Source organism: Mustela erminea, chromosome 2 (assembly GCF_009829155.1).
Source record: "Mustela erminea isolate mMusErm1 chromosome 2, mMusErm1.Pri, whole genome shotgun sequence".
NCBI lineage: Eukaryota > Metazoa > Chordata > Mammalia > Carnivora > Mustelidae > Mustela > Mustela erminea.
This window is the reverse complement of record NC_045615.1, coordinates 67,185,286-67,199,802: the sequence shown is the minus strand read 5'-3', so window position 1 is coordinate 67,199,802 and position 14,517 is coordinate 67,185,286.

Here is a 14,517-nt window from a genome sequence, read left to right as displayed (position 1 = left end):
TTTACATCAGCTAATCCTGTGTTGAAAAGTCTACATTAGATATAACTAAGTTGAAAAGACTACCTCTGGTCAGTTTGCACTTAGTAGGTTCAAGACTGTGGAATAAAGGCAAAGCCATACTTTATAGATCCTAGACCACACTCTGACTGCCCAGAGCTTTTGACAATGTGTGTTGTTATTTTGTACCCAAGGAGCAAAGTCTAATATCTGTTCCGCCTATGACATAAATGTTCATTGACAAACTATTGAATAAACAAATGAATGGATAAATAGAAAGGAGGGAAAAGAACACCAAAAATCCAGACTAGGAGGGGTTCATGGGCATAATATACCAAAAACGCTGAGATAAACTCAGTTCAAATTTCAAGAGTGACTGGAAGGAGATTCCCTGGAGATGAGGACCTGGAAATCATACCTGATCCTGAGGAGGTAAGAGACTTCTTGGTTAATTCCTCCCCAAAGCAGGTAGATTGATGTAAGAGACATACCGTAATACTGAATACACAATGTGGACCTCTCTTTTTCACTTGGAGTTTCAATTTAAAGCTTTTCTGTTAGGTCCCAAGAATGACATTTATCCCAGAGGCTACTGAGCCTTCCATGGACATGGGGTGCTGCCAGCTCACCTGGAGAACTAGGAATATCTTCAAAAATGTCAGTAATTAATGCAATAGTGTGACTATTTGACTGACTCTTTACTCCTATCAGTTGATCAGAGCTGAATTCCATGGTTCAACAAAATAACGAACAATAATGGCAAGCTCTAGTCATCACAGAAGAAGCAGAATCTGCAAATCAGGCTGTTTACTATGGGGAACAAGGAGGATGGGAACCCGTTTGTCTTCAATTTGCTACAGGGTTGCCATTATCAGTCACATCAGTTTGATAAACCCGATGGTCAATCCAGGTATTTCCGAACTGTAAAGGTTTAGCTGGAATTGGAAAAGGAGAGCACCATAGCATTTGGCTCGGCAGACCAGTGAGATTAAATACATACTGGCAACATTGGGTGTGATCTTGGTCAATTACATCTTGGTCAATTATATCTTATTTCCTATTCTTCATCCTTTATTTGGGCTCAGCAAATGTTTTAAAGGGTTCAGCTGGTTTCAAGATTAAGTGATCTCAACAAACTTTTTCCAAGAGCTGAAAAAAACTACAGATATCAGGACAGAAAATCTTTAGCACACCACATCTAAGTTTTGTTAGTTGGTCATAATGAATTTGTCCAAAGACTAACACAATGTGAAGAGCTACACAGCAGGGAAGATGAGGAAGAATAGAGTGAGAAAGAGGTCAAGAAGCAAAGAAGAAGGGTTTTCAAAGAAGATGATGTAAAGAAACCTCCAAAACATATCTAAATATAATTCAACAAAAAATAAAAGTCAATGAAACAATCAGTTTATGCCTTCTCTATTCTTTATTGTTTCCAGACTGACTTGAGAGTCCTTCTGCAGGGTTTTCTGGGGTACAAAGATTGTCTTCATGATGTCCCTCACCCACATCACCCATGTGCACAAGGGTTTCGTTAGTCACAGGCAACAATCATGTTTCTTTTTTTAAAAAAAGATTTATTTGTTTATTATTTGAGAGATGGGGGGAGGGGCAGGGGGAAAGGGAGAGAATCCTCAAGCAGACTCCCTGCTGAGCACGGAGCCGGAATGGGGACTCAATCTCAGGACCTTGAGATCATGACCTGAGCAGAGTCAGAAACTCAAGCAACTGAGCCACCCAGATACTCCAACAATCATATTTCTGTTATCCATTTGGATTACCCTGGAAAAAAAGTTCACTTTACCTACCTCTCAAAAAGTGTCTGGGCCACTATTCAGTCGTTCATTTTTAAAGTCATTCAACAAATTAATATTGACTCAATAAACACTTAAGTCTTAACAAAAATTTACTGGACAAGGAATTCTAAGATAAACTTTAAAATGTGGACATTCATTAAAAATGGTAGTAAATACTCTTAAATACATGTATGTAAACACTTTGTTCTTAGAATGTAGAGGTTTCAAAAATATTCAGAAAAGCAAAGAAAACAAAACAAAAGGATTTATTGTTTCTATAATTTTAAACTGCTTTCATATTATATTCATATAATATCACTAATACACTGGGAGACTGTCAGAGGATAGAGAAACAGCAGGAGAAAAATAATAGTGATAACATAGTCCAGATTTCTGTTGCTCTCAGAATTTCAAAATTGTTTTTATAAATTTTCTCAGTGCACTAAACAGTAGCTCTAGATTCTGAGTTTTTAAACTTCCTAATGTGCTGAATTCACTCAACATTTTTTTCTTCAGTCTTTGTTGTGTCAAAACTCTTGGCAATGTTTTCTCTCTCTTGTTTCTCCTATCTGCAAAAGACTCCAAAAATAACATTGGGATAGGGAAAATAACTCACCTGACATTCTTTTATTTCTTTTATTTTATAAAAGGTCTGAATGAATTATACTAGCAATGATGATTTCAGAGTTTATCTCCCACAAAAATTATAAGAGATCTATTCTTTTTCTTTGGGAATATTATTTCTTTCAGAGGAAAAAACTATAATTTTCCAATTTTTATTTATTAACACTGGCTGTTTGGTTTGAAAGTTTTTTTTATTACCACATTAATCTTAACAAATGAAATGTATCCTTAACTGTTGTTTTCTTTGGGGGGTTATAAAGGCTTTAACTGTATTGAAAGGATCAAAGTCATCCATCTGAGTTACAGGAATGTTGTTTCTACTGTTGGTGTTCTCTTTTCTTGACATCTCTTCTGGGTTTTGTTTATCACATTTTTAGTATGCTTTTTTGTCTTACGCTTTGCTTTCACTCACACCATTGCCCAGAACTCGTCCCATGACTCCTCTTGAAAGCAAAGAGACAGGCAGACAGCAACAGCTCTACCCTTCAGGAGCAGGGGACCTGTCTTTGGTGGTCAGCTAGCCATGCCTGCCCCACCCTGGCCTCCCCTCATTATAGGATTTATTTTGCTGGGCCAGTGCAGTAGCTCAGAAAAAAGTCCATACATAGAAGAAAAATGCTGTGCAACCTGCTGTTGACATTTTTATAAAAACCTAAGATCATGTCCAAGGCAAAGTGCCTTCTAGCTTCACATACTTGTAAAGATTATTCAGCCACATGCTGATAGTTTATGCTCATTTCTTATCACTGCTTGCTCTGAGTATGTATTTTAACTTCATTTTTGTTCTGAACAGGCCTGTACCATGAGGAGGATATATTTTTATTTTATTTTCCAAGGATCATTTGGTTGCACTTCAGAATACTCTAGAAACAAATGTAAGGAAAAGTAATTGCATTCAGGTGGAAAGAAAGAAGAAGAAAATGGAATGACACAGAACCAACCTTCATGGTACATACTTGCTGCCAGATGTCTTTTATTTGCTGTCTTTTTAATGCATCCGGCAATTCTATGAGTTAGTTATTATGAGCCCCAGCTGCTACTTACCACATCATGCTGCCTCCAAATCCAACAAAAAGAATTTAGTACTATTTATGGGTTCATCCAGACTCCTCCTTGAATAACTTTGTATCTTGCTTACATTATAGACTGTGTAGATCCTGCAACTAGCCTAGGCAACAAATCACAATATTGTTTCAAAGAAAAATGTGCTACAAGGTCCAACATGGAAGACATGCCTATTTATCGTCAAGCCTATCAGGTGGTTGGGAGAACCCCCTGCTCAACGTGCTCTGAGCTGAGGTGGATGTGGATCTTGCACGACTTTGTGCCCTCTGCTGCCCCGAGGGTGCTCCTCTGGCCCGGCAGTGCTGAGAAATCAGATTTGAGATCTAGGTAGTACATGTACTGCCTCGCTTATTAGTTAAATGACCACAATTATTAGAATAGTGAAAGAATAAAAAAGAAGCTTGAGAAGTGTCCTGCCCAAATGCTGTTTAATGCAAACTAATTGTTACTCTATTTTTCAAGTGAGTCATAGATTTCAGGAGCTCAGTGAGTTATCACCACAGATGATTTTATTAAAGGCTATTTTGTTCTGTTGATGATGGATGGGTTCACAAGTCTCAGCTACAGCGTTATAGACGTGGAGTAAGTATACTCACCCCCATATCAAGAATCGGCCATGCTGCTTTCCTGGCATAACTCTGGCTGTGTGTTCAAGTTCCCATCCCATCTGTGATTGTAGTCATAACACCTAACATTCTATCCTGCATCTCTCTGAAGGTCAGCGGTGTTCATTTGCCCAAATGCTTATAAAATTGTTTGCGTATTAAGTGTGTGTCATTTGGCAGAGAAGCCCGTACTTGTTTTGTTGCCTTCCTTTAGCAACCGAAACTCAAAACTCCCAACTCCAGTGCAGTGGTGTCCGCAGGGGCTCCTGGGTGGCTCAGTTGGTTAAGCTTTAGTTCAGGTCATGATCTGGGTCCTGGAGCAGAGCCAGAGCCCCTCACTCCCTGCTGGGTGGGGAGCTTACTCCTCCCTGTGCCCCTCCCCGCTGCTCATACTTTCACTCTCAAATAAACAAATAAAATCATTAAAAAAAAAAAAAACAGTGTCAGCACATGGCAATAAGACATACGGAGACTTAACTAACAGTTTTATCAATTCGACTCATGTAGACACTCAAATCTGATAATTAAGGACAAAATGACATTTGAGGTCCAAGCTAATTGTGGCTTATTGGCAGTGACTGGCTAGTTGTTCGTGAAGCATATTTCCCTTTCCTTCTGGGTTCACAGTGCGGCAACACTTCTCAGTCTTCTTTACTGTGGAAATGTAATTCTATTTTAGCTAATAGACTTCTCTTCAGACCTGGTGCAAAAATACCACCTGTGTGGTTCCACACTCTCTTCCTTGGCCTGCCAGCTACATGTTGACATCCATGGAAATCTGGAAAATCATATACTGGAAATGAAGAGTCACAAGAGGCAAGATGTCTCAGCCTCCCAACAACCACATACCACTTCCCATCTCCACACTACGAATGGAGTCTTACCTGAATAAGAAATTAAATTCGATTCCTTTAGCTATCAAAAGTTGAAGGAATTACCCTCCACCATGATTTTAGCTAGTTTCTATTATCCAACAGATTAGTTTTATTTAATTGTGGATTTTCTACTTCAGGCTGGTAGTTGTCAACCAAGGACAATTTTGCCCTCCCCTCTGGGATTATCTGGAAATATCTGGCAACATCTCTGAATGTCAAGCCTCAGGGAGGGAAAGTGAGAGGATTGACATTAGGCTCTAGTGGGAAGGGGCACTGGATCAGGCTAAAGAGCCTACAAAGCATAGGACAGCCTCCTCGTGCATTATCTAATGCAACAATCTTGGGTGCTGAGGCTGAGCACCTGCTTTGTGCTATGGCTGTTTTCCAGAGGTCATTTTATTTGCACTTCAGAATACTCCAGAAAGAAATGTAAGGAAAAGTATATTTATGGCAAACATAAATACTCTAGAAACAAATGTAAGGAAAAGCATATTTATGGCAAACATAAATATAATTAAATATTAGATTAACTTCCTTATATGCTTTATATATGCATTAAGCAACCTTCTAATGCTGTCTTTGATTAGTTTATGCTCTTTTTGGTGCTACAATACACTGATGGCTTTGGTGACTGAGTGTCATTTGTGAAAGCTTTATAATCTCTACATTTGCTTTTCCGCCGCCACAGCCTCCTCCCCCCACACCACACTCTTTTTCACCACCAGTGTTTCTTGCTGTGTCTCCAGCAAGGCTCACAATACCTGACATAGAGTGGGTGTTTATTAAGAGTGTGGTGAATGAAGACTGAATGAATATAAACAAAAGGGCAGAGAAAAAAAGAACGAACCTTTCCTTGCCTTCAACTGTCCTCTTCCCTCAGCTCCAATGACATTCCATTGCTTTGGTTCTTCTCTCCGCATTCTGTCTTCTTAATGTCTTCTCCTCTTTTCCTCTAAATGTAGTTCCTCCGCATGTCAGTTTCCCTTCTTTCTCTCCCCGCCTTGGATAACTTAACCATGACATCTATCCAGAAAACCCCCGAATTTCATCACCCATCCAAATTTTCTCCTGAGATTCAAGGTCAAAATGATGCCAGTCTGTGTCCACCAGCATATCCCACCATCACCTGCAATTCAAGTTTGTCTGAAGCGGAGTATCATCCCTCCTCACAAGAACATTGTATCTCCTCATCCCTTTCCATGTTTTATTTTTAAATTTGAGAATTACAGTTCTTTATGGCATCAGCCAAGACTCGTCCCTCCCCTTCACACATTGCTGGGTGGATGGTAAGTGCTTGACCCTCTCAGCCTCTCTTACCTGCTTGCCATTTTCCTGTTTCAGATTTTTAAAATCCAGAGCAGCACTGATTAATAGAAGTAAAATGTGAGCCATACATGTAACTTCCAATTTTCTAGTAGCTACATTAAAAAATGAAAAAGAAACAGGTGAAACTAATTTTAGTCATATATTTTATTTAAATATAAACAAAACATTGTCATTTTATAAAACAAAACATTGTCATTATAAAATGTACTCAATATAAAAATTAATAAAATATTTTACATTTTGTCCATACTATCAAAATTTAGTGTATTTTATGCTTACAACGCATCTCAATTTGGACTGACCACATTCCAGGTGCTCTACACTTAGCAAGGGGTTACTCTAGGGGACGGCATAGCTCTAGATCTTCAGGATTTTATCTCTCGCTTGTTTGTGGTCACAGTATTTGGTGTAATGTCTGCACACAAATGTGTTTGACTAAAGAAACTAACTTTACTTTCATGGAATTAGCTTATCTGTGCTCCAAAGTGCTGCAGAATATGTGTTGCACACTGTCTTCCACTTACTCATTTGCTGTTTTGAGTTGTTTTTACTGACTTGACATATTTATGCCTTTTCCCCCATATAATATATTGAGGTTAGGGTCATTCGCTATGTTTTTCAGTCTCTTTGTATTCTCCAAACTATACCTCATGGTGCCAAATTCATAGAAGATATACACATAGAACGAGTAGATAAAATGATAGTCACAAAAAAAATTAAAGTTAAGGAAAAACAAATTTCCTTTTTAAATTATAAATTTAAGGGCATGTGGGTGGCTCAGTCAATTACACGTGTGACTCCTGATTTTGGCTCAGGTTATGATCTCAGGGTTGTGGGGTGGAGCCTGCATAAGATTCTCTCTCTTCCTCTCTGTCTCTCTCTCTCTAATCCCGCCCCCGCCCCCGAAATTATAAATTTAAAAATTGGACTAAGTCTATATAACAACATTTTACCACTTTTTCACTCTAAAATACTAACCAATTTTTATTGTAATGTTGTATTTGAGTGTTTTAATAACAAATACAGACATCATAAGAAAAAAAGAAAATGGACAAAATGTAATCTCTGTTTACATATGTTAAGTGATAAAGGCGGACAACAGAATGACATGTATAACATGAAATACCTGCTGTAAAAATACACACATAAATAAAAGCCCAGGACACATAAATCAAAGTGTTAAAAAAAAAAAAACCAATCATTTTCTTTGATTTTCCCATATAAGATTCTGGGAAAATTCTTTTGCAGTTTTTTGTGTTGTTTTTCTTATTTTGTTTTGTGCATTTTCCTGAAACTATGTTATTTAGTATTTAGTGAAAGATAAACACACACATATTAGCATACTGGCTCTAGTCCTTCATGAAAAAACCTAGATGTTTATTAGCATCTCTTACTTCCCTGGGTGGTAATAACCGGCTCCTCCAAATCTTGATCTGATAAGTTAAGCAAACTCAGAAAAGACATTATACTGTCTCTAGAAAATACAAATCCATTTCCTGTTATCATTCCATATTACTGTTTTAACAAGATAAGATTAATTATTTATCTGGGTTCCTTCTTTCTGCATCTTGCCATAAATCATATTTTTGATTACTGATCTTTAATTTGTTCTGAGATATCTTTTCTTGTGCTATCCATTCCCTCCCATTCTTCTCTCCCACGTGACCCCCTTCCCAGTCAACCCTACCATGCCCTGCCCCGCCCTGCCATGCCCCTCCCCACCCATCTATCCTGGGCCATCCTTTGGGCATTACTTACTGTCACTCCTTCCCTTGGAGCTTGTTTTTACAACATGGGTTACAGAACAGTCAAATAAGAAACATACCCAATTCAGCTTTTATTGAAGATGCGTGATATGCAGACACATATGCCAATAGAGCAAATGTTTTAAATCAGATTTTATTTTTTAGTGAAGAAAAGCTTTATGAAACTTTTCTTTATAAAGTTTACTTTTCCCAATACACATACACAGCAACCATAGTCATCTTCTAAAAATGTAAATCGTGTTACTTCTCGCTTAAAACTCTCAATGGCCTCCCAATCCAATTGAAACAATTTGAAAGTCTTTTCTACAGCCTGCAAGTACCTCAAGTTGTCTTTTCTTCTTATCCCCTGGGTTCCATTCACTTGAACTTTCTTTCTGTTCCTTGAACATTCCAGAGTCCCCTCTCTGGGCTATTCCCTTAAAACACATTTTCCCAACTCTTGCAAGACTGTCTTCTCCTCTCCTCTCACGCCCCATCTCAAATATCACTTTCTCAGGGGCCCTTAGTTTTTTTTATTACTGCTTTCCTCCCTTCTCCCTTGCACTTTATATACCATTACACGATTGCATAGTTTTCGTAACCTTCTCTGCACCTGAAGTCATGTCTCTTAGTTACTCTATAAGACTGTAGCCTCCACCAAGTGGAACTTCTTGTGGTATCCCCTTTGCTAGAAGTGTGTCAAGTACATACGAGGCACAAAATAAATATCTCTTGCTTGGGAATCTGAACAAAAACTGGCTTTGAATAATACACAATGCCTATGCCTTCTTTTCTCCCCAAACTGGCTACAAGATCTGCTACTCAGGACATAGGAGCACACTTTCCATCTTTAAGTAGAGAAAGTCCTTTCTACCGGTTTCTTCAGCTTCTCAATGGCACCATCCTCAAACTGTTAGCGCCTTTTCAAGGTAGCAAACAAAAGCACAATTGTCCTGGTTACACTTTCTGCCTTTTACCAGTTCCTGGAGAGACTTTCTACTAGTGTCTATAATGGAAAATCAATAGGAATCAATGAATCTTAGTGTTGTTCTTTGGTCTTCAAAGATGAAAGTATGGTGCTATCTCATAGGGCTTGGGCTCCCAGTTGAATTGCCACTTATCTATCACACCCATGCCCTAACCTTGAATTTCTGCAAAGCTGGTCAGTAGGACCTGGTATGAGACTGTTCTAGAACTTAGATCAAAATGAAAGTTATGAGCATGGTTTCATTAGCATCAAAGCCTAACCAATATTTCTAACTTGTCCTAAGATTTTATTCAACCATAACTTATTTAAAAATCAATGCAAAATTGTTATTCATAAAAACATGGCAATTTAGAGCTGCAAAGCAATTTTAGATATAATCTAGTTTACAGATAAGGAACTATGACTTAGGGTGAGATTAAGTAACCTTCCAAAGGTCTCTAAGCCAGATGAGGGAAGAGCCACATTTAGACACCCAGCCCAAGGCTCTTCCCACTGTTTATTAGTTATAAGATTAACTATTTTGTAATATTTAATAATTCCTTTTCTGTCATAGCGCCTAGCACATAAGAAGGCAATCAACAAATTTGGTAATACATGAATGCACAGTTAACATGATGGTTTGTTTTATTTTGTTTTTAATTTTTTTATTTTTTTATAAACATGTATTATTATTATTTTTTAAAGATTTTATTTATTTATTTGACAGAGAGAGATCACAAGTAGATGGAGAGGCAGGCAGAGAGAGAGAGAGAGAGAGAGGGAAGCAGGCCCCCTGCTGAGCAGAGAGCCTGATGCGGGACTCGATCCCAGGATCCTGAGATCATGACTTGAGCCGAAGGCAGCGGCTTAACCCACTGAGCCACCCAGGCGCCCCTAAACATGTATTATTAACCTCAGGGATACAGGTCTGTGAATCGCCAGGTTTACACACTTCACAGCACTCACCATAGAACATGACGTTTTTAAAAACATTTTTGGGGGCTCCTGGCTGGCTGAGTGGGTTAAAGCCTCTGCCTTCAGCTCGGGTCATGATCCCAGGGTTCTGGGATGGAGCCCCGCATTGGGCTCTCTGCTCAGCAGGGAGCCTGCCTCCTCCAGTCTCTCTGCCTGCCTCTCTGCCTACTTGTGATCTCTGTCAAATAGATAAATAAAATCTTTAAAAAAAAAACAAAACAAAACAAAAAACAACCATTTTTTAGTTTAGGAATTGACTTCAATTTGGAATAGTGGTTATAATGTCTTGGTGCTTTTCATTTATCTCTGTCTTCTGAGGATATAAATCATAAGCTGATTGTTATATACAATATATTTTTAAATTTATTCATTTATTTTAATTTAAATTTTAGGTAGTTAATATACGGTGCAATATTGGTTTCTGGAGTAGAATTCAGTGATTCATCACTTGGAAACGATACCCAGTGCTCATCACAATTGCATTCCTTAATACCTATCACCCAACTAGCCCATCCCAACCCACCTTCCATCAACCCTAAGTTTGTTCTCTATCATTAAGAGTCCCTTATGGCTTGTTCCCCTCTCCCCTTTTTTTCCTTTTCCACTTTCCCATATGTTCATGTGTTTTCTTTCTTTCTTTTTTAAAAAATATTTTATTTATTTATTTATTTGAAAGAGAGATCACAAGTAGGCAGAGAGGCAGGCAAAGAGAGAGGGAGAAACAGGCTCCCCACCAAACAGAGAGTCTGATGTGAGGCTTGGTCCCAGGACCCTGAGATTTTGACCTGAGCTGAAGGCAGAGGATTAACCCATTGAGCCAGTCAGGTGCCCCATGTGTTTTCTTTCTTAAATTCCACACATGAGTGAGATCGTATAGTATTTGTCTTTCTCTGACTCACTTATTTCACTTAGCATAATACATTCTAGCTCCATCCACGTCATTGCAAATGGCAAGATTTCATTCATTTTGATGGCTGAGTCATATATAAAGATATAGATATATATCTATATAGATAGATAGATAGATAGATAGATAGATATCTTCTTTATCCATTCATCAGTTGATGGACATTTGGGCTCTCTCCATAGTATGGCTATTGTTGATAATGCTGCTATAGATATCAGGGTGTATATATCCATTCAAATCTGTATTTTTGTATTCTTTGGGCAAATACCTAGTAATGTGATTGCTGGGTCCTAGGGTAGCTCTATATTTATCTTTTTAGGAACCTCCACACTATTCTCCAGAGTGGCTGTACCAGCCTGCATTCCCACCAGCAGTGCAAGAGAATTCCCTTTTTTCTGCATCCTCACCAATACCTGTTTTTTCTTGTGTTGTTAATTTTAGCCATTCTGGCAGGTATGAGGTGATATCTCATTGTGGTTTTGATTTATATTTCCCTGATGCTGAGTGATATCGAGGATCTTTTCATGTGTCAGCCATATGGATGTCTTCTTTGGAAAAGTATCTCTTCATGTCTTCTGCCCATTTCTTAAATGGGTTATTTGTTTTTTGGGTGTTGAGTTTGATAAGTTCTTTGTAGATCTTGGATACCAACTCTTTATCAAATATGTCCTTTGCAAATATCTTCTCTCATTCTATAGACTGCCTTTTAGTTTTGTTGATTGTTCCTTTGTTGTGCAGAAGCTTTTTATCTTGATGAAGTCCCAGTAGTTCCTTTTTGCTTTTGTTTCCCTTGCTACAGCTGAGGTCAGAAGTTTCCGCCCATGTTCTCTTCTAGGATTTTGATGGTTTCCTGTCTCACATTAAGATCCTTCATCCATTTTGAATTTATTTTTGTGTGTGGTTTAAGAAAGTGGTACAGTTTCATTCTTCTGCATGTGGTTGTCCAGTTTTCCCAACACCATTTGTATACACAATAATTTAAGCAATATTAATTTATATGATTATCTGGATCTCACATCCTTACCTCTGCCTGATGAACATACTCTAGAACGTGTATCCACCTTGGTATTCATAATGCAATTTATATGATTCCACTTCTGATATGAATAATGTTCTGATATACAGTAATTTTATTTCATTTACTTACTGCTAGTTATTTCTAAAAGGAAAATAAAGTACGATGGTATTGCTGGATTCAATTATCAATACTTTTTACATAGAAATGGTTTTAAACTATTCTGCACTAGAATAATAAAAACAAAGTTTTGACATTATATCTTTGAATGTTCTTTTCATGCACTCACACTATTTGAAAAGTTACATGTCAGATTCTTAGCATGATGAGAAAAAAGTTCAATTTGACATTAAATGTCATATGTTGTAAGAAGTGGGAAATGAAGTAAAAAAGACTTCCTGAAGTTTTAATCTGAAGAGTAATTATAATGCTGATGATAATTTTATGGAATATAATGCCAACCTTTGTCCAAGATGTTTTGAAATTATGTTTTATATCTTTAGTGACACAATCGAACCAAGTCCAGAAATGGTCTCATAATCCAATCACTTAGAAGCCAGTGAGGGGGTGACTCTATTCTGCTCCATTTAGAATGCACCCCTGACCTCCTCATCCTCACCGGCTGTATGCACCCTTCTCCAACTTGCCCCAATTCACCTTTGCACAGAGCATTGTCTTTTCCTCCTTCAACAGTTTAATTATATTTTTCCAGTTTCATGAGTCTTCACTTCCCTAGCTCTATTTAGCATTCCTCTTGGTATACGCAGATCACATTTGCTCTTCCATATCCAGTGGGGAGAGAGGAGTAAGCAGCATACTTTCTCCGCTTCATTGGCAAGAGTTCTGCCTTCAGCAGTTTTCTGAGCCTCCAGTCTATGAAATAGTCTTACAGACGGCAGAAAAATGATGCTACCAGTCTTGCATGAACATACACAGCGGTACTGGAACAGCTTTGTCTCTTGTTCATCAGTCATGTTCACTGACTCGGGTAATGATCAAAATGATGGGTGATTCCTTGCACTATTTCATATTCAATGAAAAGGCATCCACCTTATGAAAGATGTCTCTCCCTCCCGGCCTTGGTGAGGTCAGAGTCCGGAAGCAGTTTTGTGGGACTGCCACATTAGGATTCAGCTGTCTCTAGGATGTAATGAATTAGAGTTTCAACAGTGAGAAATGCAGAATTTCATAATTGCTGCCATTTTCCCTTTCTTGAAACTTTCCTTTACCCGAGAAGGTGACCCTGTAAAATGCAAGTTCTATGAAAATGAGTAAGAATGAATCTTGCAGGGGAAAAAAGATTCAAAACAGATTCAAAATTTGTTCACTGAAATCCTCACAAACTCAGCCTTTAAGCCCCACTTTTTCCATAAAGCCTATTGAAGCCATTCCATCTAGTGACTGCTCACCATTCTGAACTGAAAAATACTATTATTTTCTCTATCACTTATCTGTAATCTTTTGACATTTCTTCTGTTGATACTTGATATTGTTATTGACCTCTCCTTACCTTGTGCTACTTTTTAAAAAAATATATATTTTATTTATTTATTTGAGAAAGAGAAAGAGAATGAGAGTGAGCGAGCATGAGAAGGGGAAGGTCAGAGGGAGAAGCAGACCGCCCCCATCCCCACCCCCCGCCCCTAGCAGGGAGCCTAACGCAGGACTCCATTCCAGGACTCCGGGATCCATGACCTGAGCCAAACTCAGTCGCTCAACCAACTGAACCACCCAGGCGCCCCCTTGTGCTACTTCTAATAATTACATGACTTATTCCCTTTTAGATCACAGGTACTTCCATGTCACACACTTCTGTATTTCATGCAGCATCTAAAGCAGCCATTTTTGTGAAGTTCTTTCAAAATTTAAAGATGATTTTAACTGCATGTGGGTAAGCATAGGTTCTGGCAAAAAAATGACGTCTGCTTTAGAGGTGCCAGAAACCACAGTCTCCGTAAGAACTCAGGTGGAGGGCAGGCATTACTTAGATCAGTACTTCCTCGTACATGAGGGGGAGAATAACCTCTCTTTCTCCGATGGTCTTACAACTCTCCTCTGGAGAGTCACCCAGGCTTCATGAAAGCACTGCTGGGCTGCTTTATATCCACATGAAATATGGATCGTACGATAAATCTGGCAAACATGACCCCATAATTTCAGCAGGGGCCTGCTTGTTTGCTTCATCCCACTCCCGTGGTACCTCACACTATATTCCCTTTTGTATTGCACCCCAGATCCACAACTAAGAAGCCAGACTATGCTAAATTCCAGAGCAGATAGCTCTGCTATGTTTTAAATATTCTACCAAGCGTTCACCTTTCCATCGGTTAAGTTCTTGAAAGGAGGTGGGAACAATTTTAATCTTTTGTGGGCAAAAACTTTGCAAAGATGATGTTGGGATCTTCAGTTGAGAGTTAGGACAGACTTGTATAAGAATCCCAAGCACTTATTGGTAGCACAGACACTGAGACTCCCAATCCAATGGCAGCACCATGAACAGGTTCAACCCCTCCCCATAATCTCCTTCAATCTCAGATGTAATGTATATTTATTTCGGTATTGTGTAAAATATTATGAAAACAAAGCTTTAAGTCCTTTCTTCTAATAAGATTGCCATCCTTCA